The sequence below is a fragment of the Ochotona curzoniae genome, unplaced genomic scaffold (assembly GCF_017591425.1).
Source record: "Ochotona curzoniae isolate NIBS_2020 unplaced genomic scaffold, NIBS_Ocur_1.0 contig_2861, whole genome shotgun sequence".
Taxonomy (NCBI): domain Eukaryota; kingdom Metazoa; phylum Chordata; class Mammalia; order Lagomorpha; family Ochotonidae; genus Ochotona; species Ochotona curzoniae.
The window spans coordinates 3849715-3875129 of NW_024465620.1; the positions used below are offsets into that span (position 1 = coordinate 3849715).

Here is a 25415-nt window from a genome sequence, read left to right on the forward strand (position 1 = left end):
TGCCTGCCTTGGGCCTTTGAACGGCCTTAGTCGTGTGGTGAGACTGCCCTTGGGGCGTCTGCTCTGGTTCCCAAGCTGTATGGAGGCAGTGAGAGGGAGATCGGGGCCTCAGCTTAGCCTGTTCTGATGTGTACCTAATTTTACATATGCTTTTTTACCCTGCTTGCTTCTGGAAGGTTCCTGTATGAAACCAGTCTGCTATCTTCTTACATACACCATAAGTTGCATGTTTAAGTGTAATAGTAAGTAGATCTGTAAAATGTGTGATTCTAGCGTACTCATTCATTTTCCTTTCAGCAAGTTATCTTTGTCTAGCGTCTGATAAAGGAAATACCTGTGTTCTTGGTATGTTTCAGGCCAGCAGCAACCTGTACGTGACACTCGGGAATTATTTCCGAAGCACAGTTCATATGCTGAAGGGATGATGGGCAGAACTGCAGACACGAAACTTGAATGTTTTAATTTCAAAGAAAATTGGGATTCCGAGTATGTGTTTGGAAGGAAGCTAGTTGGTCAAGAGACCCAATTTAGGCAAGACACGATTACGTCTAACAAAACGCTTTCTAAGGAGAGTATTTATAACAGATCTAGAAAATGGTTCCATTTGAACAGTGTGGAACAGAGACTTCATAATCATGATTCAATTAAAATGTTCTCCAAAAGTTCAGTGGTAATGAAACAGAGAGGGATCTATACAGGAAAGAAACTTTTCAAGTGCAGTGAATGTAAAAAAACTTTTACCCAGAGCTCCTCCCTCACTGTGCACCAGAGGATTCATACTGGAGAGAAACCCTACAAATGTAGTGAGTGTGGAAAGGCCTTTAGCGATGGCTCATCCTTTGCACGGCATCAGAGATGTCACACTGGCAAGAAGCCCTATGAGTGCATTGAGTGTGGGAAAGCGTTTATCCAGAACACTTCCCTTATTCGGCACTGGAGGTATTATCACACCGGGGAGAAACCTTTTGATTGCATCGACTGTGGGAAAGCCTTCAGCGATCACATAGGGCTTAATCAACACAGGAGAATCCATACTGGCGAGAAACCTTACAAATGTGATGTGTGTCACAAATCCTTTAGGTATGGCTCGTCCCTTACTGTCCATCAAAGGATTCACACAGGAGAAAAACCGTACGAGTGTGATGTCTGCGCCAAAGCCTTCAGCCACCACGCCTCGCTGACTCAGCATCAGAGAGTGCATTCCGGAGAGAAGCCTTTCAAGTGTAAAGAATGTGGGAAAGCCTTCAGGCAGAATATACACCTTGCCAGTCATGTAAGGATTCATACTGGGGAAAAGCCGTTTGAATGTGGGGAGTGTGGGAAATCCTTCAGCATCAGCTCACAGCTGGCCACTCATCAGAGGATTCACACCGGAGAGAAGCCCTACGAGTGTGAGGTTTGTAGCAAAGCCTTCACGCAGAAGGCTCACCTCGCACAGCATCAGAAAACTCACACCGGAGAGAAGCCCTATGAATGCAAGGAGTGTGGAAAAGCCTTCAGCCAGACCACGCACCTCATTCAGCACCAGCGAGTTCACACTGGAGAGAAGCCCTATAAGTGCATGGAATGTGGGAAGGCCTTTGGTGATAACTCGTCGTGTACGCAACATCAGAGACTCCACACTGGCCAAAGACCGTACGAGTGTATTGAGTGTGGGAAGGCGTTCAAGACAAAGTCGTCCCTTATTTGTCATCGCAGAAGTCACACTGGGGAGAAACCGTACGAGTGCAGTGTGTGTGGCAAAGCCTTTAGCCATCGTCAGTCGCTTAGTGTGCATCAGAGAATCCATTCTGGGAAGAAGCCGTACGAATGTAAGGAATGTGGGAAGACTTTCATCCAGATCGGACACCTGAATCAGCACAAGAGAGTTCACACTGGAGAGAGGTCCTGTTGCAAGAAAAGCAGGAAAGCCTTCAGGCCATCCTCACACTTTGCTCACCATCAGTGGACTCACGCTGCAGAGTCGTCAGCACACCCTGCTTTACCTTCCACGTCAGACTCTGTGGATCTGTTTCCCAAGTTCCTCTGGAGTTCGTCATCACTTCCATCAGCATAGTGGGGGACCTGGTCATTTCAGCCAGGTGCTCCAATAGTTAAAAACTCCCCTTTCTGCCCTTTGCTTTGATTCTTCTTTTGTCCCTTATATTGCAGCCAGGTGGACTTTGTAGGTAGGATTGTATTTCATTTACTCATATAAAACTTGTATTGAGATTCTTTCAATTGCTTAATGCCCAGGATTTGCTTAGCATGCTTACCGGACCATTTGGAATATTCAGTAAACTTAGCGCTTAAGGAAAAGCATTATTTTAAGCATTGAAATGTTACCATTGTCATTTCTGATTTAATAACACCAAAAAGAAAGTGCTGTAATATGGTGAGGCTAGGAGAAACCCGAGTTGAGATCGGGAAGTGGAGTTTTTGAGGTAGTTAGGATTTTGCCTGCGTTGTTTTAAGATTTGGTCCTTTCTGTTGGATCTTCATGTATAAAATGATGAGAACTCAGTGGTGAGAAAATTCAGTTTTACTATTTACATTTGACAGCAGTCCTAGAAAGTCTAATGAATATAAGCGAATAGACTCTGAATGTAAATATCAGAAATATGCAAGATTTCTGCTGCTGAAGAATTAGAAAGATTGTCAAGATTTGAGCTGTTGAAACAGTCACTTGGCTTGCGAATAAACTTTCAAGGAAACCTTTGAGGCTAAACTGACTTGTGAAGCCTCACTTCATTTTTGTACATTTAATCGCTAATTAAAAAAAAAATTTTCAGATAGTTGCAAAAATGTTTCCAGCATAATTGTATGAAATTTAATTGTGTATTTAAAAAATCATGTTAACATAGAGTCTCACATTTATTTACGTATCATCTGTGTCTACTTTCAGGCAAAAACGACACAGTTGAGCAGCTGTGACAGCAAAAGATGTCTGCTGTGTAACCCTGTTCAGTAGGATTCTGCCAATGTCTGCTGGAGACCGACAGACTGCAGACACTGGGCGCAGTTCTGTCTACTGCCTGTTTTTGTAACTGCAGTTGTGCTGAACTCCAGCCGTGGTTGTTTGTTTCTGCACTAGTGGTGGTGCTGAGATGGCTGGCAGGGTTGCGAGGCTCCAATGACTGTGTGACTTGCAGCATTTACTGTTCTTTCATGGAGTATTTGCCAACTCCTGCTGTACAGTAGAGGAAAATGTACAAAAGTTATAATTTCATAAGGTCATTATCATAATGATAAAACTGATGACATTATACAAACGAAAGCAATTTATGAATAGAGATTAAAGAAAATATTTAAAAAGAGAAAATATGCCAAAAGGGAAATATTTTTCTAGAGGAAATGCTCAGTACTGGTAAAATGTTTGTGCAGTGTTATTCTAGAATTCTGATAGAACATGTTGACTTTGATGGTTTTATATGCAACAACACAATGAAGAATAATTAGGCAGGGATGTTTCTGAAAGTTCCCTTTGCATATGAGACTTGGTATTATGTGATCGGCATTTTGGTGTTGAGGAAACAGTATAATTGCCTACTTCCACCTACCAAAGCAAACAAAACTCGGGGCAGATTTGTACCTTACAGGAAATTTGGTTTTTACATCTCTGATCCTGAAATTGGAAGCAAGAAAAGATCTTAAAAGTCGTAAGAGAGTGAGTGGCCGTGTAAAGAAAAGTCCTGGCAAGGTGATAACTACCAACAGAAGCGTTGGCAGGAAAGTGGTTGCGACGTACATAACATAATACACAATTTAGAACGGGTACCACGTGCAGTGAGGGGAAAATGAGGCTGTGTGTCTAAAAGTATGTCACAGCTGAAGGAAACAAACGAATAAAGATGATTTGTGCAGTACTGAGCCTCGTTTATCAGAAAAATATCAGTTATTTATTGATTTCCAGGTGGATGAAATATAGAATTTGCTTGCTGTCCAGGTCTGGTGTCAGTGTGCGGACACAGATGCTTAGTCGTCATCAGCAGTGTCTGTATTTCTGCATTTTTGTCTGACAATAGGGTATGTCGTGCTAACATAACCATGCATTCCTGTAGCAGCAGCGACTTCAGATCTAGGAGTGTTATCCCATTTGAATAAATACTTCATTGCGGAGTTGTTTTAATTACAAGAACTTAGTGTCTTACCAAGCAAATCGCTTCAACTGTGATTACCCTTTAATCAAAGGCTAATTAGAACTGTTGCAGAATTCATTGAAGAAACTAGAAGGAAGTTTTTCTCCGAATCCGTGTCTGTGCCGAGTTGTCTACAATGTATGAAGTGCAGGGCCTTTTGCGATTTCCTAGTCCTGGTTGACATTATTGTCACGTGTGTGTGTCTGTGTGTGTATACACACTGAGCATAGATATTGAAGTCCGGCCGTAATGACTGGAGCTGAGCCGATCCGAAGCCAGGAGCCTGGAGCCTTTTCTGGGTCTCCCACATGGGTGTATTTCACAGCAACCTGAAGACTTCTGTGCCTGTCCTGGGCACCCGCTGAAATGATCCTTGCTTTTTTATGTACTGGCTTTGTTTTGTTCTGCTGCTTGGTGCTCTTCCAGTATTTCATTTCTGATTTTATGTTAAAGTCAAGTTCCTTTGTTTTCAACCAAAGAAAGCTTATCAATGTAGAAACTGATATCAGAGTATGCTTAGCAGGCTGGACAGAGACAGGACATTATGAAATGACTGTTGAGTGAGATAGATCAACTTACAGAGAAGCTCTTAGTCCGAGTTTGTACTAAGAAAGGAATGTCTGCAGTATAGCAGCATCTAAGCCAAATGTACATTAGGGGCCAATAGCTCTAATAAAAAATTAATGGTAATGATGAATGCTTCTTCTAATGTGCTGTTTATAATTAAATTGAATAGGTAACATGTAAGTAAAATTGTAAGGCCACTTGAAATTCTGGCCATAGGCAAAAAGCTGAAAGCATGACCTGTATCATTATATTGGTAAATATATATATGGGCCAATATTGTGGTGCAGTGGGTTAAACTGCCACTTACTATGCTGGCATTGCATATGGGCGCTGGTTCAAGTGCCAGCTGCACTTCCCATCCAGCTTCCTGCTAGAGTTTCTGGGAAAGCAATGGACAAACCCAAGTGGCTGGGTTCCTGCCACCCGTGTGGGAGCCCCGGCTGGAGTTCAGGCTCATGGCTTCCACTTGGCCCAGCCTTCACCGTTGTGGCCATCTGAGGAGTGAACCAGGGAAAGGAGGGTTTTCTCTCTGTGTCCTTCTGTATTTGTAATTCTGTCTTTCAAATGTATAGATCTGAAAAATCTACAATAGCTGAAAACCAAATGCAAGGATGGTCGCAATTAGAAGCTGAGCTATGAGTCTTGCTTTGCCATTTCTCTTAATATACTGAGGCTGTCAGGAAGGGTTCAAGAGTCTTCGAAAACTGTCTTTTTAATGCTTTCATTTCTTGCGATTGAGAATGCAATTGTCCTTGCTTTCTTACTCTCGCCATCATTGTTTGGCAGCTTACCAAAATAAGAATTTAATATAACCTATGGTTTTAAGTAAGATACGAAGATTGATGTCACTTAGAAATATTCAGTAGCTGTGCCATCAGAACTTTAGGCAACATTTAAAAAATACGTTTTGAGAATTAAGTCATTTTTCACAATATATAACTAATTGAAAAAATTCAAGAATTTGTGGTGCTGAGTTTATTTCCATGCTTTTTCATCTTTTACAAGACCCCACTAAGGCACAGGAGCCTTTCCATGGTCCTTTCACACAAGCACCAATATTTTAACATTCCTGTTTCTGTCCTGTGGATACCGGAGCTTCTCGTGAGAGTGGGTGCATTAGGAAAGGGTGTTTGACTTCCGTAGGATACCACACATGCATGGTAGCTAAATTACAGGGCAACCAATAATTAAGATGGGGAAATACATATGTTCCAAGCCCCCAAATGCCCCGGCGTGCGGTATTCTCACTGTATTTAATAACCCCCAGGGTGGAAACCACACTGGTTTTGTTTAATGAAAGCCACTTTCATGGCAGAGTATTGAAGTCTCACAATGATTTAAATCAGTCGTAGGTGTACTGGGTACCCTTTGATGATTACAATTAAAATGAAATCACTGAACATTTCTGCTAGAATTTTTTTAAAGATTTTTTTTTTAAATTGCAAAGTTATATATATAGAGAGGAGAGACAGAGAGGAAGATATTTTGTCCGTTGGTTCACTCACTAAGTGGCTGCAGTGGCTGGAGCTGTACTGATCTGAAGCCAGAAGCCTAGAGCCTCTTCTGGGTCTCCCAGGCGGTTGCAGGGTCCCAAGGCGTGGGGTCGTCCTCGACTGCTTTCCCAGTCCACAAGCAGGGAGCTGAATGGGAAGAAGGGTTGCTGAGTTGGAACCAGAGTCCATATGGGATCCCACGAGTTAAAGGTGAGGACTTTAGCTGCTAGCTACCATGCTGGGCCCGAAATATGCTTTTGAGCTTGTTTTACTTAATTGTGCTTATTTGAAAGGCAGAAATGGCACACTGAAATATAGAGGTAGGTTGTCCACAACCATTGGTTCACTCGCCAGATGCCCACAGCATTCAGGGCTGGTCACAGTCCGAGCCAGGAGCCAGGAGCCCAATCCAGGTCCCACATGGGTGACAGACTCACGCCCTTTAATGAACTTGCACTGCACCCCAGGGCGCCCACTAATGGCAAGTTAGATCAGATGTGGAGGTGGGACTTGACCCCAGGCTCCGTGACAGCAGCTACACCCACTGTGCCACAGTGCCTACCCTGGAGTATTAAGACTTCAGAGAGAGGTGTCGTTATGTCACAACACAGGTGAATCCTGTGGGTTCAGCTGTCAGGTGTGGCACTAGCAGCCTTTATCAGCCTCCCTTCCCCCTTCCTTTCTAGTCATTCTCGCTCCCCCTCCGTCTCCATCCCTTCTTTCTCATCCTTCTCGCCGTTCCCTGTTTTTTCTCGCCTCCTCTACACCCTGTGGTCCTGAGGCGGCGGTGTGAACCGCGCGGTGGCACCCAAACCATAGGAGGCTCAAGGCCGGGGTGCCGCGCGCGGCCTGCTGGGAAATGTAGTCCGGCGCCTCCCGCGCAGGCGTGTTGCGGCTGGGCCGGCCTAGCGGGCGCGGTCATTGTCCCAGCGGCGCGCGGTGAGTCCTGCGGCCGGTCCCGCCCACGCCGTACCTGGGATGTGCGGGGCCGGGGGCTGAGGGGATTGGGGGTGCGGGCTCGTGGGGGCGTTGGCTGAGGGGAAGGATGTGCGGGGCAGGGGGCTGAGGGGAGGGATGTTCGGGCTCGTGGGGGCGTTGGCTGAGGGGAGGGATGTGCGGGGCCGGGGGCTGAGGGGAGGGATGTGCGGGCTCAGGGGCTGAGGGAATTGGGGGTGCGGGCTCGTGGGGGCGTTGGCTGAGGGGAAGGATGTGCGGGGCAGGGGGCTGAGGGGAGGGATGTTCGGGCTCGTGGGGGCGTTGGCTGAGGGGAGGGATGTGCGGGGCCGGGGGCTGAGGGGAGGGATGTGCGGGCTCAGGGGCTGAGGGAATTGGGGGTGCGGGCTCGTGGGGGCGTTGGCTGAGGGGAAGGATGTGCGGGGCAGGGGGCTGAGGGGAGGGATGTTCGGGCTCGTGGGGGCGTTGGCTGAGGGGAGGGATGTGCGGGGCCGGGGGCTGAGGGGAGGGATGTGCGGGCTCAGGGGCTGAGGGAATTGGGGGTGCGGGCTCGTGGGGGCGTTGGCTGAGGGGATTGGGGGTGCGGGTTCGTGGGGGCGTTGGCTGAGGGGAGGGATGTGCGGGGCCGGGGGCATTGGCTGAGGGGAGCGATGTGCGGGGCAGGGGGCTGAGGGGCTGGGCGTGCGGGCTCCAGGGCGGAGAGCGTGAGAGCTGAGGGAGCGGGCACACAGGAAAGCTGTTGGCCACGCAGGGTGCCATCCAGCTAACCCTGTGTGGGCGGCCGGGCACACGCCCACCTGTGGTCCTGGTCTCCTGTGCCCGGGAGGGCGGCTCTCCGGGTCTCTGCCCACCTGTGCCTGCCTGTGGTCGCGATCCCTGGCTGAGGGAGCCCCTCCTGTGTGCGCGGTTGGCAGCGTGTCGCCCTGTCTTTGCACTTGTCTCGCTGTGGCTCTGAGTGTCCTCCTGGTGGATGTATTTGTACAAGGGCGTCTGGATGTGTCCCTTAGGAAGAAAGACTGGCTAGGCCAGATCAAGTCTTCTCAGCACACACTTCTGGTGTGCCTGTCACTCCGATCCCCAAGCATTTGTGTGTCTCTCCAATCCTGGTCTCCCCCATGGAAAGCTCTGGAAGAGTTGGCGCCTGAAGGGGCAGAGAGCGAGAGGCTTGGGGGAGGGTGTTGTTTCTCCTGTTTCCCACGGGACTTTCCTGAAGGTGGGCCAGACTTCTGGAAGAGTTTTCATCCTCTGCCCCTTGTGAGCGAGAGGGACTGTGATGACCTGATTTCTGAACTTCCCGATAATTCTGGGGGGAAGCATCCTGAAATGGGGAAACTGAGGCTTGAAGATGTTAAAAGAATTGCCCAAGGCCGCACCCAGACACCTGGGTTCCAGAACGTTCACAGTTAGCCACCAAATGGGTAGAGGATTGTTTTATTTTTGACCCTCTTTCTGCGTATCTGAGATTAGGTTGCAAGATTTTCTCTTCCCCAAGGGAATCTCCTTTTAGAAAGGAAATTACAGAAGACTCAGAGGGAGAAAAGCAATGAGGGAACAGTGGGCTTGGCAGCCACACAGCCGTGAGATCAAACCTGATGGTGACTGGCCATCCTGGGCAAGTCCCTTCCGGAGCCACTTCATGACACTCAGGACATCTTGCTTGCATGGGCCATGCGTCCGCTTTAAAGGAGAGAATAAATGCCGAAAGTGTTCCTGTGTGGTTTCACTGCGAGGCTGCGTGAGTCCCCTCCGAGATTTTCAAGGCGGATCTTCCTGTGAGTGACGTGTGCCCCAGCTCCGTGCTTCCTGGGCCAGTCCAGCAGAAGGGGCTTAAAGACCGCTGTCTTGGAAGGAATAAACAGCATTTACTTATAAATTAAATTAACAAGTTAGGTTCTGTTTAAAAAATTGTAACCGCAATGCAAAGTTGTAACACCTAGGACAATCATCCAATGGAATAAAAAGAAAAAGTGAGAAGCTTCCAACGCCCTCATCCTTGCCACTGCAGCCCCTTGAGACCCCAGCCCGCCGTCCCTCGCTGCCCACTCGCTCAAGCGTCCCTCGCTGCCCACTCACTCAAGCGTCCGGGAGTGCTCACTTGTTTCTGCACGAAGGGGTGAGGTCTTGCATGAGACCATGTGACGTGCTTCTCTCCGTTAATGGAGCCATGGACCTGTTGAAAGATGCACAGCGGATTCCTGCATCCGCAAGTGAACTGATGGCTCATAGGATGGCTGCCGCACCATTTGTTCAAGGCCTTTCCTCTAGTACTGCTTGTTCCTAGGTGTTTTTGGTGTGATGCTTGGTTTGGTATTTTGGTTGAATCCAGGAATGGTATATTGTTATTATTTAAGATGTTAAAAATTTTTATTGGAAAGATATACAGAGAGGAAGATCTTCCATTTGTTGACTCACTCCCCAAGTAGCCACAATGGCCGGAGCTGAGCAGACCCGAGACCAGGAGCTAGGAGCCTCTTCCGGGTCTCTCACATGGGTGCAGGGTCCCAAGGCTTTCGGCCGTCCTTGACTGCTTTCCCAGGTCACAAGCAGGGAGCTGAATGGGAAGTGGGGCCTCTGGGATTAGAACCAGTGCCCATATGGGATCCCAGTGCGTTCAAGGCGAGGACGTTAGCCACTAGGCTATGTGGCCGGGCCCTGGCCTTGCCCTTTTAATCTCGGAGTGTTTCTTTTCCACCCAGCTTACCTTTCCATCTGTATATGCTTAGTGTGGAAGTAGGCATCTTGGTATTTCTGGTCTTGCTGGCGTAACTTCTGCTCAGTCCTAGTCCTAACCTCCCCGTTTGAGTGTTCTGTGGATGACAGGGTCTTTCCGGTCTGACTGGAGGCAAAAGGCACTCCATCGCTGCGTCTGCACCAGACACTGTTTTCGCATTGTTCTGGGTTGTTTCCTCACATTCGTGTTTTGATCAATATTCTGCCAAATACTGGAGGGAGACCTCGTGGAGCCCGGAATACTCCCTGGCAGCATGCTTGTTTCTACTGCTCTATCCTGACGTGACCTCTGCTCGCCTTGGACCCAGCCCGCCAGGCAGGGCCTCAGTACCCTGTTCCTGTGTTACAGGTCCTCCATGCAATCATAGCGCCTAGTTCGTTTGATTTTCATTTCTTGGGGATTACTGCTCTTGCTTCCTCGATGTCTCAGTGTTTTCAAAAGCATTGTTTTATGCATTCTGTTTTTTGTCTGAGCTGGAGGGAATCCCATCCTGTTGCTCTCGCGTGGGCAGATGCCCGTGGGTGTATTTGGGAGAGATGATGTGCCTGCCTGTCTGCATATAGAAGTTTTGTGTGTATTTTTTAAAAAGATTTATTTTTATTATGTTTTTCTTGGAAAGGCGGATATACAGAGAGGAGAGACAGAGAGGAAGATCTTCCGTCCGATGATTCACTCCCCAAGTGAGCGCAACGGCCGATGCTATGCCGATCCGAAGCCAGGAGCCTCTTCCGGGTCTCCCACACGGGTGCAGGGACCCAAGGCTTTGGGCCGTCCTCGACTGCTTTCCCGGGCCACAGGCAGGGAGCTGGATGGGAAGCGGGGCTGCCGGGATAGAACCGGAGCCCATATGGGATCCCGGGCGTGCAAGGTGAGGACCTAAACCACTGTGCCACCGTGCCGGGCCCGTTTTGTGTGTATTTTTAAGAAAGTCTGCAAGGTGGGAAAGGAATCTTAAAACATAAGCCAAACTGTTAACTCTGATAAGTAAGATTACAGGAAATTTCCGTTTTCTCATAAGTTTTTTTTTTTTAATGTTTGATGTTTTAATTAAAAATGTGAGTTGCTCAGAGTCAGGAACAATTATAGAAAGAGAAGGGAAAAAGAAATGCTGAAGGACAACCGAATTAGCGTGATGAAAATACACAGCACGGCTGTCTCGGAAAGACCGTGCGGCACTTTGCCGAAGTGTCCTCTGGAGAAGCTGACCTGGTGCCATCTCCCTCGACGTGGGACAGGAATGCCCAAACGCGCCCTCTTGCCCATCAAGCACATAACCAGCTACACGACTGTCGTTTTGCTGATCTGATTGGTGATTGTTGAGAGTGGATTCAACTGCATGGAGCTGTGTTTTCCCAACTTTTCCTGGTTAGGAGTTGAGTTTTTGCTGTTTTGCTTGTGGTCTGTACTGAGGGGGTCTGATCCACTGAAGGGAAGCTGGGATCTGGTCTCTAAAATTCTTTACATCAAGAGACTTCCAGCCTTGTCCTCAGTCAAGACTCTTCTGACACTTTCAGCCACATCTAGTCTCAGAGCATCAACGACCCCACCAGTCCCAAACCAGCGCACCATGCCCTCTTTCTCATACACCATAACCCTGTGTGCCCATCATCACCATTTTGTGCCTAACAGCTGGGCATTATGCTATATCCCAGGGTCACTCAGCCTCCACTGTCTTCCTACCTCAAGTATTTCCCAACTTCCTTTTCTCTGGGATGGGAGAAGCAACACATACCGGTATGGCTCCTGGATCCATAGCTCAGAGGTCGACTTGCCAGGTTCCATCTCAAGTGTCCTGCATGCCCTCCAGCGTCTTACTTTCTTCTTGGAATTTCTGTTTCACAGGGATTGTTGTAAATGCCCATGGCTGTGCTTAGCTCACATGTCGTTTGAGAGAGGACCCATGCAGATTACTCAGCACTGAGCCAGGCATGTCACATAGTTCCAGAAATGCTTCTCCAGTGCCTTCCATGTGCTACATGCTGCTGGAGGAGCTGACTTCTTCTCGGTAGTCAGTAACAGATTAACAGACAAGAAAAAAAAAAGTTGCTACAGACCACTGAGTTCCCTCAACAAAACGAGTTCCTTCAACAAAATGCGTGGGAGTAGCAGCGTAGAATCTAGGGCAGAGGTATCCTATGGGTGACAAAAGGAAATTGAGGCCTGAAGGATGAGAGGGAACACCCAGGGGAAGGTCTCGGGATACAACAGGGCCAAGGCTTTTACAGAACGTGGTTTTGGACAAGGAAATGAAAAGAAAGACCTTGGATTGCACAGGACGGGGAAGGAGGAAGAGAGCACGCTTGCTCAGTGGAAAGTAAGCAGGAAAGGATGATGGGAGGCGGCTTGGCGGAGGCAGCCTGGGCTTGGTGCTGAGAGCTGCAGCGGCCAATGGAAGGAACCGGTTTTCTTCTTCAGTGCTCCGGGGAAGCCCCTGAAAGGTTTGACCTGGCTCTTGGAGATCCCACGTGCTGCGAGTGGAAACTGCTTCATGAAAAGGCAAATGTGGTTGGGGAGGACAGAAAGAGCCTTGTCCATTTCAGAGACGACATCTTCTCTGGCCAGCTTGTCGGCAGTGGCTCACGATGGGAGATTTGGTTGATTCCAACTCTTGTGCATCCACTGGCACTTGTCAGCAGCACCGATGGTGGGAGGGAAGTGCCGAAGCAAAGATGACACATTTCCTTTTAGCTTTTGTTTCTAAAAATGGTGAAAAATATACAAAACAAAAAACTTACCATTCTAAATGTACAGTTCAGTGGCATCAAGTCCATTCACACTGTGGTGCGGCTGTCACCCCGGTCTGTCACCAGAATGCTTTCATCATTGTAAGCTGAAACTATCCTGTTAAACACCAACTCTCATGTTTCCCCTCTCTAGCCTCCACTACCACATTCCACTTTCTGTCTCTAAGAATTTGACTTCTCGAGATAGCTCCTGAGTAGGATCTTCTAGTATTTGTCCTTTTATCTATAACTTACTTTACTAAGTCTCTTTGATGGGCTTTTTCTTTCCTCTTAAAAAATGTTTTTGGTGAGGAGGTCCTGAACTCTTAGGTTTCATATCTAACGTGCTACATTTGGGGATGGAAATCAATTTCATAAATCCTGAGTGGAACCTAGAGAGGAAGTGTGGGCTGGAGACGCACATCAGGCAGATCAATATATTCATAATGTTTAAACCAGCTTTCCTTAGTTTATAGTATGGTTCAAGGGATGGACCTCAAATTGGAGTGCATGGGGACCAGGAGGGCCATATTTAAATGGGCCAATGCTCCACTCCAACTTTTTGGTGATGTATGAAGATGAGAGCTAGGAGATTGGTGGCTAATCCTCTTCCCTGGAGTGCGTACATCTCATGTGGCTGCAGGTTTGTGTCCCAGCAGCTTTACTTCCAGTCCAGCTCTCTGCTTGAGACCTAGGAAAGCAATTGAAAGGCTCTGGGCCCCTGAAGCCACAAGGAGAACTTGGAAGAAGCTCCTGGCTCCCAACTTTGGGTCAGCTCAACTCTGGCCATTGTGGCCATTTGGAAGTAAACCAGTGAATGGAAGACCTTCTATTTCTAGCTCTCCTTTTACCTCTGTAAAAATTTGCCTTTCAAATAAAACTAAATAAATTCTTAAAAAGAAAGAAATAGAGACTCCATGTGGCTGAGCACTCACTTTTTTAAAATGGGAAGGCAGCATTAGATGCCCATTTATTTATTTATTTTCATTTGAGATGCTCTGAGAGAGATAGAATGAATATCTTCCATCTGATTTACTCCCGAAAGTCCTACAATAGCTGGACTTGGGCCATGCCAGAGCCAGAGCTGGGAAGTCAGCGCAGGTCTACCATTCGACTGGCAGAGTCAAGGCTTGAATTATCATGACTGCCTTCCAGGATCTGTATCCGCAGGAGGCTGGAACTGACCCTGGGATCCGGATATAAACCCAGATGTTCTGATATGGGGCGCGGTTATTACAGGAAGGCGGGTGAGAGCACATTTTCCACATTCTCTTTTTTTCCTTCCTGTATCTGGGGGAAGCGGGGAGACAAGGAGAGAAGCCACACCCAGCCTCCTAAATGCCTCTGCACCCTGGGATGGAGGACAGCCACCTGATACCACCCCAGGGTCCCCGATGTAGGGCTTGCTCTGAGGGTCCTGCTCATGAGGTTTCATAGTTCAACTGTTCTGAGTTACTGCCAGTCTTGCTGCTCCAAATATGATGTGGGGTAGTTTGATCAATTTGTTCTGTCTTTCGTCCTCTGTTGTGGTGCCAGGTGTCCTCGAGATGTGTTCTCTTTCTTTTTTAAGATTTATTTTATTTATTTTTTAAATTGGAAAGTCAGATATTCAGAGAAGAAGAGAGACAGAGAGGAAGATCCTCCATCCGATGATTCACTCCCCAAGTGGCCGCAATGACTGGAACTGATCTGAAGCCTGGAGCCTGGCGCCTCTTCCAGGTCTTTCACGTGGGTGCAGGGTCCCAAGGCTTTGGGCCATTCTTGACTACTTTCCCAGGCCACATGCAGGGAGCTGGATGGGAAGTGAGGCTGCTGGGATTAGAACTGGTGCCCATATGAGATCCTGGTGTGTTAAAGGTGAGGACTTTAGCTTCTAGTCTACTGCTACAGGCCCAGGGTGCAGTTATTTTAACCATCACTTCAACTGCAATGCCAAACACCTACCACTGGATTCCAGTTTTTACATTCTGCACACAGGTTCCCTGCTGTCAAGCCTGGAATTCAGAAGAGCCACTTGAGCTGGGAATTTGGATTTAGATACGAATAAGGTGATTTACATAGAGGGTGATAAAAGTGTGGCCATAGGTGTGGCTACCCAGGGAGGATGTGCCAAGAGAATCTAGCCCAAACTCCACAGAAAACTCAGCAAGCTTGGGCCTTGAGTTGTGTGCTTTACGTGAGGCTCACGGGGAGAAGGTCTGTCAGACACATTTCATGCTGTGAAGACCTGAGGAGCCTTATGGGAAAGTAGGGGGCTGGGGGACAACCAGCATGCTGGAGGACAGAAGGCTTGGACCAGCAGCCAATACTAAGCCGAAAGTAAGCAGGAATAAATACCCAACTTCTCTCTCACTGCACCCTCCAGTCTCTTGATGACTCCTACCTTCATACAATGCATAGGAAATGGACAGAGAGCTTCCAGTGGACATTGGACAGTGAGCAAGGGAGTGGAGAGTCACCGGCAGATGTTAGCTGCTGTTTTGTTGCTTATGAGGAAAGCTGATGGCTGAGGACAGGAGTTGGGAGTACAAGTCAGGAGTCTGTTCCTCAAGACGGCAAGAGCCCTGCAGTTGGCTGCCTCCCCACCAGGTCTCTCTCGCTCTCTCACTCTCTCGTTCTCTCTCCTCTGCAGACCTCTTGGGAAGGGACACTTCTTGAACCCTCTACTCAGCTCCTCCACCCACACCTGTCCAGTTCACTCCTTCCTTTCCCATTCCTTGTACAATCGGAGGTCAGCATTTGCTGACACAATCTGTGTTACCCACTCCCACCCCCAAAACATCCGACCCAGTCTTGTTAACTTTGTACCTTCTGTTTTTCTTTCTTTCCTTCTTGTTCCTTTGGTTTTTCAGACTGGGAAACCAGACCTGAAATGAAAGGACCGGAGCAAAAGCCAGTGTGTCTGAAGACAAGCCATGCATGCTGGTGGTCCCCAGGGAACCCACGAAGAATGGTGGCTTGGATCTCACTCTAGGAGGAGCTGTGTGCAGGGGAAGTTGTGAGGAGGTGTTGGGGTCCTATGGGAGCACCCAGGAACTCCCCAGGGGGGCACACCCGCAGGGGACTCAGTAACCATCCGTTGTACATTGAAGGCGGATACCATCCCAAGCTCTACCCCAGCGTCCGTGAGGCTGGAAGAACTCACAGAAAAGGGGGTCTCTCCTTTTGCCATGCGTGGGAAGACCCTCAGTGAGCCGCCCAGGCCGCAGGCAGACGAGAAGTCCTACAACTGCAGCGAGTGTGGCAAGGCCTTCAGCCGCAGCTCCTCGCTGATAAAGCACCAGAGAATCCATAGCGGGGAGAAGCCATTTGTGTGCAGCGCCTGTGGGAAGCACTTTATTGAGCGCTCGTCCCTCACCATCCACCAACGCGTGCACACGGGCGAGAAACCCTACACATGCGGGGACTGCGGCAAGGCCTTTAGCCAGCGCATGAACCTCGTCGTGCACCAGCGCACGCACACCGGGGAGAAGCCGTACGCGTGTGATGTGTGCGGCAAGGCTTTCCGCAAGACCTCGTCCCTCACACAGCACGAGCGCATCCACACGGGCGAGAAACCTTACGTGTGCGGGGACTGCGGCAAGGCCTTCAGCCAGAATATGCACCTCATCGTGCACCAGCGCACGCACACCGGGGAGAAGCCGTACGTGTGCCCCGAGTGTGGCAGGGCCTTCAGCCAAAACCTGCACCTGACTGAGCACCAGCGCACACAGGGGTGAGAAGCCGTACATGTGCAAGGAGTGCGGCAAGGCTTTCAACAAGAGCTCCTCCCTCACACTGCACCAGCGGAACCACACCGGCGAGAAGCCCTATGTGTGCAACGAGTGCGGCAAGGCCTTCAGCCAGAGCTCCTACCTCATCCAGCACCAGCGCTTCCACATTGGGGTCAAGCCCTTCGAGTGCAGCGACTGCGGCAAGGCCTTCAGTAAGAACTCCTCGCTCACGCAGCACCAGCGCATCCACACGGGCGAGAAGCCCTATGAATGCTATGTGTGCAAGAAACACTTCACGGGCCGCTCATCGCTCGTGGTGCACCAGATAGCGCACACGGGTGAGCGGCCCTACAAGTGTGGCGAGTGCGGCAAAGCCTTCAGCCAGAGCGCCTACCTCATCGAGCACCAGCGCATCCACACTGGTGAGAAGCCCTACAGGTGCACGCAGTGTGGCAAGTGCTTCATCAAGAACTCCTCGCTCACTGTGCACCAGCGCATCCACACTGGCGAGAAGCCGTACCGCTGCGGCGAGTGCGGCAAGACCTTCAGCCGCAACACGAACCTCACGCGGCACCTGCGCATTCACACCTGACGGCACGTGGTCAGCGTGAGACATTCTCTCGTGGGGTCAGAGGAGGCGTGGGAAAGGCGGGACTGATGGAAAACCTTTTGGATTACAAGTGTGACCTCTCTGTCCTGACAGAGTGTCAGGAGGCGGGACCCTCGGCGTCCTGGGTACCTAGAGACACTTGCTGTAGCCAAGCTGAGATCATTGGTTCCTGGAGCTCCAACGGAGGGTCGCAGGAAGCCACGGTCCAGCACTGAGCAGCTCAAAGCGGCTCTCCTGGGCTCCTTTCCCTCCATGGTCGGTGGAGGGGAGGAGGGCGGATTCCTGAAACTTCTTTAGCCTGACACTCCTCGAGTCCCCGTGTGGTTGGATGCCATCTCTCAGTTTCCCCACTACACGGAGGGAGAGCAGCCTTCCATTCCTCCCACTCACCCGCTTCCACCCTGCAAGCCGCCAAACTAGGTCGTGATGCAAGTTTCCAAGTTGCTTGTGAAGTGAACAACGCAGAAGATTTTTCTTCCATGTTAGCAAAAAACGGTAACTACCGTTTCCAATGCCAAAGTTTCTTAGCACAGCCCGCCTTTTAAAAATAAAAGCTTTAATTGCAGGAAATCTTGTCTTTTTAAACCGTCTTCTAGGTGTTGAGGGCACATGTAGGGGTTGTCCGGTCAAAAGCAGCGTCCTTGTTTGTGGGAGAGTTTGGAAGGCGGAATGAACTCCAGTAAACTTGAGGTTTATTTGTGTATACCCACCCCAGCAGAGACTGTCCATTCGTAGGGATCCATGGAGTTAACTGTCTTAGTGTGTTCCCGCTGCTGTAACAGCATGCCTCGAGACGTGTCATCATGAGCACACAGCAGCAACCCCTCACAGTTCGGCGGGTCGGCCCATGTGGTGGCTGGTGAGGCCTTGTTCTTTGGGCAGGGTCTGCTGCTTTTAGAAGTTCATGGATTAAACTGCAGATTCATTTTTTAAAAGATCCTTGCTTGCATGTGAATAAATCCTGCTCCAAAATTGGCCATTTATTAAAAATTTAAAATGATAGGCTACTTTAGAAAATGCACAGAGAAGATATATATATATATATATATATTTCTGACCCCACACAGATTTTGTTTGGTTAACAACTGCCACATGTCTCAGGACTTTCTGCTCACCCTCTCACTGTAATTACACACACGAGAGGTGTTCAAGGGAAGCATGCCAGCCTCTTTGGGCCTCAGTTTGTCTATCCAGTGATTCTACAGTACCCATTTCAACAAGCACTTGTGGGGCCTGGTGTGATGTCTCAGTGGCTAAAATCCTCACCTTGTGAGTGCCAGGATCCAATGTAGGTGCCGATTCATGTCCTGGCTGCTCAATTTCTTATCCAGCTCCTTGCTTGTGGTCTAGGAAAGTAGTACAGGATGAGCCAAAGCTTGGGATCCTGTACCCACATGGGAAACCCAGAGGAAGCTCATGGTTCCTGGCTTCAGATCTACTCAGCTCTGGCCATTGTGGCCACTTGGAGAGTAAACCAGCAGATGGGAGATCTTTCTCTCTGTTGTTCCTCTCCATAAATGTGATTGCATTTCCAATAAAATTAAATACATTTTTTTTTAAAAAAGAAACAGGCATTCAGGAAACTACAGAGAAAGTGCAAATGTTTACAGGCATACACACATGCTGTTTGTGTAAGTAACCCACGCAAGCCAAGAAGTAGATGGATTTTTAAGAAAAAATCCAAATAAAACAAAAATACTATCAAGCTGATTTTGGAAATTCTATTTGGTTTAATGAATTTGGAGCCAGGCTTCTCTGTTCTAACTGCCAAACTGCTACTTAAAAGTGACTGCAGTTTTCCCTCAGCTTTCACTGAACACTTGCTGTTGCACAAAAAGCTCTACTTTCTCAAAGCTTCTCTTTTGGCGGGCAAGGCGGGGGCGGCTTGGAGGGAGTAGGAAGAATTCACTCCAGCTACTCTGTGTGTAGACACAACTGCACGCAGTCTGCCTGCTTCTGGGAGCTGGTTCAGCACCGTGGACAGCTCATGTTTGCAGTCCACCTGCTCCTGGGAGCTGGTTCAGCACGGCGGACAGCTCACGTTGCAGTCCACCTGCTCCTGGGAGCTGGTTCAGCACTGCGGACAGCTCCAAGTGGACACTGACTTGGTAATTATGGGGACAGCTCTGCTGGGACTGGGTTGGCGCGCGGATCTGCTGCGGTGCCCTAGACAGCTTGCATGACACCACAGCTAGCTCTGCTGGGAGCTGGGTACTGCCAATAGCTCGTGGAAACAACTGGGGCACCTCTCAACATCCTTCTCCGGATAACCTGGGCATCACTGTCAATCCCAGGAGCGAGTTGGCTGCTGCTTGTGCCAAAAGCATAGGCATGTCCCTGAACCCCCTCCCCACGGCTCCTCCCTAGATTCTGGGGGTGGCAAATTCTCCCTGGGTCCAGCACTTGCCCCAAAGGGGTTCTCTGAATGTTCTCTGCAGATCACAGTGCTCTCAAGCCCAGAGCCCAGAAGTTTCCCTGCCGTCTTTTCCTGCCCTGCCTTACCTCAACATTCACCTAAAATCACCTGAGTCAGTATGTTCCCAACCTCGGTTTTTTTTTTTTCTGTTTCACACACATGGTGTGTTCTCAATCTGACCACAGTTCTGCAGTCCCACTACTTAAGTACTCACGTGCAGGTCACATGACTGCTCTCCATGTCTACTGCAGCTGCCTCGTGGCTGCTCTTCCCAGGCAGCCCAGAGGCACTTCCAGTACCTGCACCACAAAGCACTGTTGCTAGGGCTCTGAAAACGTAAACGAGAACCCGGTGCAGCCCTCCCCAACCCACTGCCACTGCCCCCCACACCTACAAGAAGGAATAAAGGTTCCTTGTCTTCTGGACCTGGATGTGCCTCTGGCCTTGCACCCCCACCACTCTCCCATCCTGCCATCTAGCCCTCCATTCAGCTCCAGTCTGTTTCCTTTCCCTCCTGTGTATTCTCAGGATTCTCCTGTGCCTCCTCTTCAGATCTTAGCTCAGAGTGGAATCTCCTCAGGGACAGTGCAATGGCTCTAATAGCTAATCCTCCACCTTCACGCTCCAGCATCCCATATAGGCACCAGTTCGTATCCCAGCTGCTCTGCTTCCCATCCAGCTCCCTGCTTGTGGCCTGGGAAAATGGCAGAGTTTGGCCCCAAGTCTTTGGCACCCTGTAACCATGTGGGAAGGCCAGAGGAGGCTCCTGGCTCCTAGCTTCAGATTGGCTTGTGTCAGGAGCCGTGTACTGTAGCCACACTGAAGCCATTTCGAATATAGAACTATGGGCCAGAGGAAAATCCCTGGCTGGCTAGATGCTTGGGAAAGAAGTTATGAAACTAATCACACGCTTAGCTTCAATTGTTTGTAGCAACTGTTTTAGAATGTGATTTATGCTGTACCTGCCGACATCTTGTTACTGATTACCTATGCTATTGTTGATATGTTGGTTACTATTGTGGATATGGTGACTGCTCAAGAACAATCGGTCTGGAGACCATGGCTTGCGTCCTAGTTTCTCCTTTCCTCCCTGAGCGTTAGTTACTGAAGAGTATAAAAACCCTCAACTAAAATCAATAAACCGACAGCTTGATCAGACATCCTGTCTTGCTGTCCATTCTTCGTGTCTCTTGTCCCCCAATCTCTCCTAGGTGGTTGCGACCCCCGTTGACTGTCCTGCTGGACAGGACAGGCTTGGCTCCAGCTGTTGTAGCCATTTTGGGAATGGACCAGTGGATGGAAAATCGTTGTCTCTCCTCTCCATAAATTACCCCTTCCAATAAAAATAAATGCACTTTTTTTTAAAATGGAACTTCCTTACAAAGGCCTTCCCTAACCACTACAAAGTAATATGATTTTGTAGTAGCTATCACAGTGATCTCTTTCGTAGAACTCCATACAAAGCGTATTTTATTTTGCATTTATTGGCTGACTTATCAGCATTTTTAATCACTAGGTTCTTGAGTCCATTAGACCACAAACTTTTCTTCTTGGTCACATAGCAGATGTCTAGTGTTTGTTGATCGAATCCCTGGGTCTGAGCTATCTTACCTTTCCCAGTTCATCTCAGAGTCCAACAGGTGTCTGGACAGCACCCCAGCACCCACATCTTTTAGAATCACGGCCCAGGGTCTCCAAGACTCCCCTAGGTCAATGGCTCCCTGAGCAGGGTCACAGGACTCATCAGCTAACCACATTCCCAGCTTGGTTTATTCTTTAAAAGATTATTATTTTTTTATTTGAAAGGCAGAGTTACACAGAGAGAAGAAGGCAGAGAGAGAGAGAGAGATGAAGGAAGGGAGGTCTTTCATCACTGGTTTACTCCCCAGATGGCGACAGTGGTCAGAGCAGTGCCAGACCAAATCCAGGAGCTAGGAGCGTCTTTCTCCCAGGCCTCCCAGGTGCAGGTGCAGGTGCAGGTGCAGGGGCCCAGGCAGGTGGGCCATTGTCCACTGCAGTCCCAGAAGCCCAGCGTAAACCCCTCAAGGCTCCACGAGATGAGATCCCTTCCCCAGTCTTCTGCACTGAGCACCCTGCTGTCAGAGGGAGCCGAGAAGCCTGGATGAGGTGTTGCTCCCTCGACAACCCCCCTCTTCTTGCTTCACCTTTGAACTATTCTAGGAATCTACCTGCCAAACACCTAACTAAAGGAAGTTTCTCAATTATGTGGCATTTATAGAAACTGCTATGAAAAGTTCAACCTCATCCTTCCTCATCCCTGCTGGGCAAACTGGTTAACTCCGTTGTGTCTAGTTTTCTTCCCTGTAAAATAGGAATCATAATCCCCGCTTCTAGAGGTGTTGGAATTCAATGAGATCAGGAGCCAAAGAGGCTTTTGCTTATAGAATCCTTCTAATACGTGGTGGTTATTTTGACCCCCCCCCCCCCACGTTATGTGGGTCCTTCCATTGTCTCTTATTGAAAAGCATGTTAACCCCTTACCTCACACCCCCAATGCTTTACAGCCATAAGCGCAGCAAACAAGACAGCATGAGGTCACAAGGGAATGTTTATGTGAGAATAATGAAGAAGGTTATGTTAAGATTTAACAGAATGAGGCTCTGAATGAGGCCTTAAGCACACTGGCGGTAATGGCAAAGCTGCCCCGGCACCCCAAGGAGCCTGGTCTGCAGACCCGCGCACCACGCCCCCTTTCCGGCTGAGTCACGGAGGGGTGCGGGCACAGTTGTGGGCTGCGCCCGGGGCGTCAGGTAGGGCAGGGCGTGAACGGGTCACCCCGCTTCGGCGGGACCCACACCCGTGTCCCCCGGGCGCAGCGCACTCACGGCGGGCTGCAGGTTCCCGCGGCTCCCTCCTCGACTTGGTCCGGGTGCAAGCTCTCAGAGGAGCTGGGCAGAGGCGAAGGCCGCCCGCCAGCCCTCCCGGATTCGCCCCGCTTGCCACCCCCACCTCTCACCCGCAGCCTCCGCGTCTGCGCAGCCGCGATCGGCGCCGTGCCGGCTCTGCAGTGCCCTGGACAGGGTCTGGTTGGGGAGGGTGAGTCCTTAGAGGGACCCCCGCGAGCGGGAATGGGCGGGAAAGGGGATGGGAGAGGGGGTCCCGCGGGCAGCGATCCGGAGATGTGCGCAAGAGTGGGAGTGAGTGGAAGCGAGGGTGCGCGCAGCGGCCCCTCAGGGATGGGGAGTCGGGCAAACGAGGGTCTGTAAGCCCTGCAGGCAGGGGTCTGTCCTGGCTGCGTGCTGTGTCCTGCGAGCCCCGATCTGCCTCCCGGCCGGTGGACGACACGGTGAATTTAGTTCAGCCTTAGCTCAGCGGAGTGGAGACCCGAGCCGGTACCGAGGGCGACTCGGTGTGTCCTTTCACGCCTGAGGGTCTGTGAGTGCGCCCGCTTCTTCGGGCCCCGCGCGTGCACCGGCGCGTGTGCGGTGCGTGTCGGTCTGGGCACGTGTGTGCCATTCTGCGGCGGCTGGGAGCGCAGCCTCTGAAGTCTCAGGCGCAGAGAAGCGCCGCCCTGCCGCGGGTCTCCGGAAGGCGGGATGCTGGCGGGATTTGCCCCTGGGAATGGAGTCAGTTGGGAGGAGTGCGCGGGCTGCCCCGGGGCGCGCTCGGCCAGCAGCCATGGCGGCGGCGGGTGCGGCCGGTTACTATTACCGTGAGTGGCGTCGGCGCTGTTGTTGCTGCATTCCCACGCGTTCTGCTCGGGGGTTTGGCGGGCTCGCGGCCTCACCAAGAACGCGGAGGCCCAGCGGTGTAAACGCCCCTCCCAGCCTTCCTCCGACCTTGGCTCCTGTCAACCGCACATCTGCATTTATTCTCATCCCACGCCTTCCCCAGCTAAAGCCATGACTAACGGTCCCACCGAGAAAAGAGAAATAACGAAGGGGACTCCTTTCACTCTGCCTTCTTCCACGTTCTTTCCCTCCAAGGCCAACTCTATTTTTTTTTCCTCCCTTAAGGGAGGGAAAAAAACCCCAAACCATTCTATTCTCTATGCTGGCAGCCCCTTCTTCTTTATGGCGCGCTCTCTCCCACAATGAAGTTGCAAACTGGCGGCCGCAGGATCCATCGATGCCTTGCTTTTCAGCACTTGGAATAATTAGTAACTTAAAAATAAGTATTCATTTTATTTGAAAGGCAGAGTTCCGAAGAGAGACAGAGAAATCTTCCATTCACTGGTGTATTCCCCAAATGTCCTACCTAGCCAGAGCTGAGCAGATCCGAAGTCAAGAGCTCTCCCATGTCTCCCACGTGGGTGCAGCCCCCAAGGCCTCAGGCCATCCTCCACTGCCTTCTCAAGCCATAACTGGGCAGCTGGATGGAGAGTGGAGATGGCGGGTCTCGGACCCGCACCCATACAGGTGGAGGATTTGCTTACTGTGACACAGTGCCGGCCCCAGTTAGTGGCATTTTCAGTGCCATTGGAAATGCAGCTTCCCAGTGCTGTGGACCATGGAGGTTGCTCATTCAGAGGCGATGCCTGGGCTGGCTCTGGGCTTCTTCACACAGAGCCTTCTGCTTCTCTCTCGCCACAGCCCCTCTGCGGGTCCCACCTTCCCCTCCTACGCCAGGCAGCAGTGACTGGTGTGTCTACTTGGGCCTCCACTTGGGATGTACTTCTCTGAAGCCCTGTTTCATTTGACCCTTAGAAGAGGTGGAAGTAAAGGCGAGGTGGTTTTGACTTCTCACACCTGTCCTGCAGAGCCTGGCGCTGCGTGTAGACTGCCACCCTTCCTTCTGGGGCGTCTCCCTGCCGGCGCTCTGGGTCTGCGGCTCTGTGGGGGCTTTCCTCTCTTCCCCTCTACACAGAGCGTGGTTCTGGCACCGAGTTCTGGCCAATAAGTGGTTGGGGAAGTTAGCCCCTGTGCAAGTGTCTGCGGGTGACAATGTCCCCAGAGCCCCTAGGGGTAGAGAAGGTTGCAGCTTACCCTAACCCTTTAAAACCCTTTAAGGGGCTTTTAAAACTGTGCTGCCCGTACTGGCTGCTGTCTGTATCCACACTGCCGGCCGCTCCACCCTCATGGCTATTCTTGCTGTAACAGCATCTGTACTCAACACTTGTCTACTGGGATTTCCCCCTTAAAATCACGTCTCTTTTTTCCCCTTGTCACAGTTTTATTTCAGTTCTTGGTGATGGTCAGAACTGTGATAGGCAGATACGCCCTGTCCTAAGTCTCAGATGCAGTGCCTACAGTTAGATGCAGCGCCTACAGTTAGATGCAGTGTGCACTGGGGCACCGTGGCTTACACTGCCGCCTGGGATGCCTGCTGGTTGCAGTCTCGGCTGCTCTGATCCAGATGTCACTTCCTGCTAATGCCTGCAGGGCTGATGGTTCACGTGCTTGGCTCCCCACACCATCATGGAGACCTGGATGGAGCTCCAGGCTCCTGGCTTTGGCCTGGTCCCAGCCCTGGCTGTGGTAGCCGTTTGGGGGATTAAACAAGCAGATGGAATGTCATCTCTGTCTCTCCATTTCCAGCACTTTGAAAACAAAAGTGACAGGTGACACGAGGCCTTTTCATCAGCTCTCTTGTAGTAGGGAGATGATTCTGCATGACCTGCATGGTCCCAGTGTGTTTGCAAAGGTTGTCAGAGTGGAGGAGGGACCCAGGAGAGGAGAGGGGGAGGGAGGCAGTGTGAGAATTCAACCGGTGCCTGCTGGATTTGGAGGAAGGCACACAGGTAGCTTCCAGAAGCTGGATGAGGCACGGCTGACTCTCCCTGGGGGCTCCAGAAGGACATGGCCTGGCCACACCTTTGTCTGCTTGTGGTGCTCTGGGCTGAGGTTGCTTGAGGGCTCATGTGTTGGAGTGTTGGTCCCCAGCGTGGCCGAGGAGACGGTGGTGGACTCTGGGAGCCTGTCTGCCTGACCCTTGAGTTGTTCTCTGGTTTACTGTTGTGTGTGTGTTTCACTTTTGTTTATTGTATTTGAAAGGTACAGTTACATAGAAAGAGTAGAAGGAGAGAGAAATATCTTCCATCTGCTTGTTTACTTCCCAAATGGCTGCAATAGCCAGAATTGAGCCAATCCGAAGCCAGGAGCCAGGAACTTCTTCTTGGTCCCCCACGTA

General features: G+C 50.3%; 1 pseudogene; it reads left to right on the top strand.

Moving 5' to 3' along the window:
* LOC121154969 overlaps window positions 1-25415 on the top strand; it is a 440652-nt pseudogene that overhangs the window by 10980 nt on the left and 404257 nt on the right.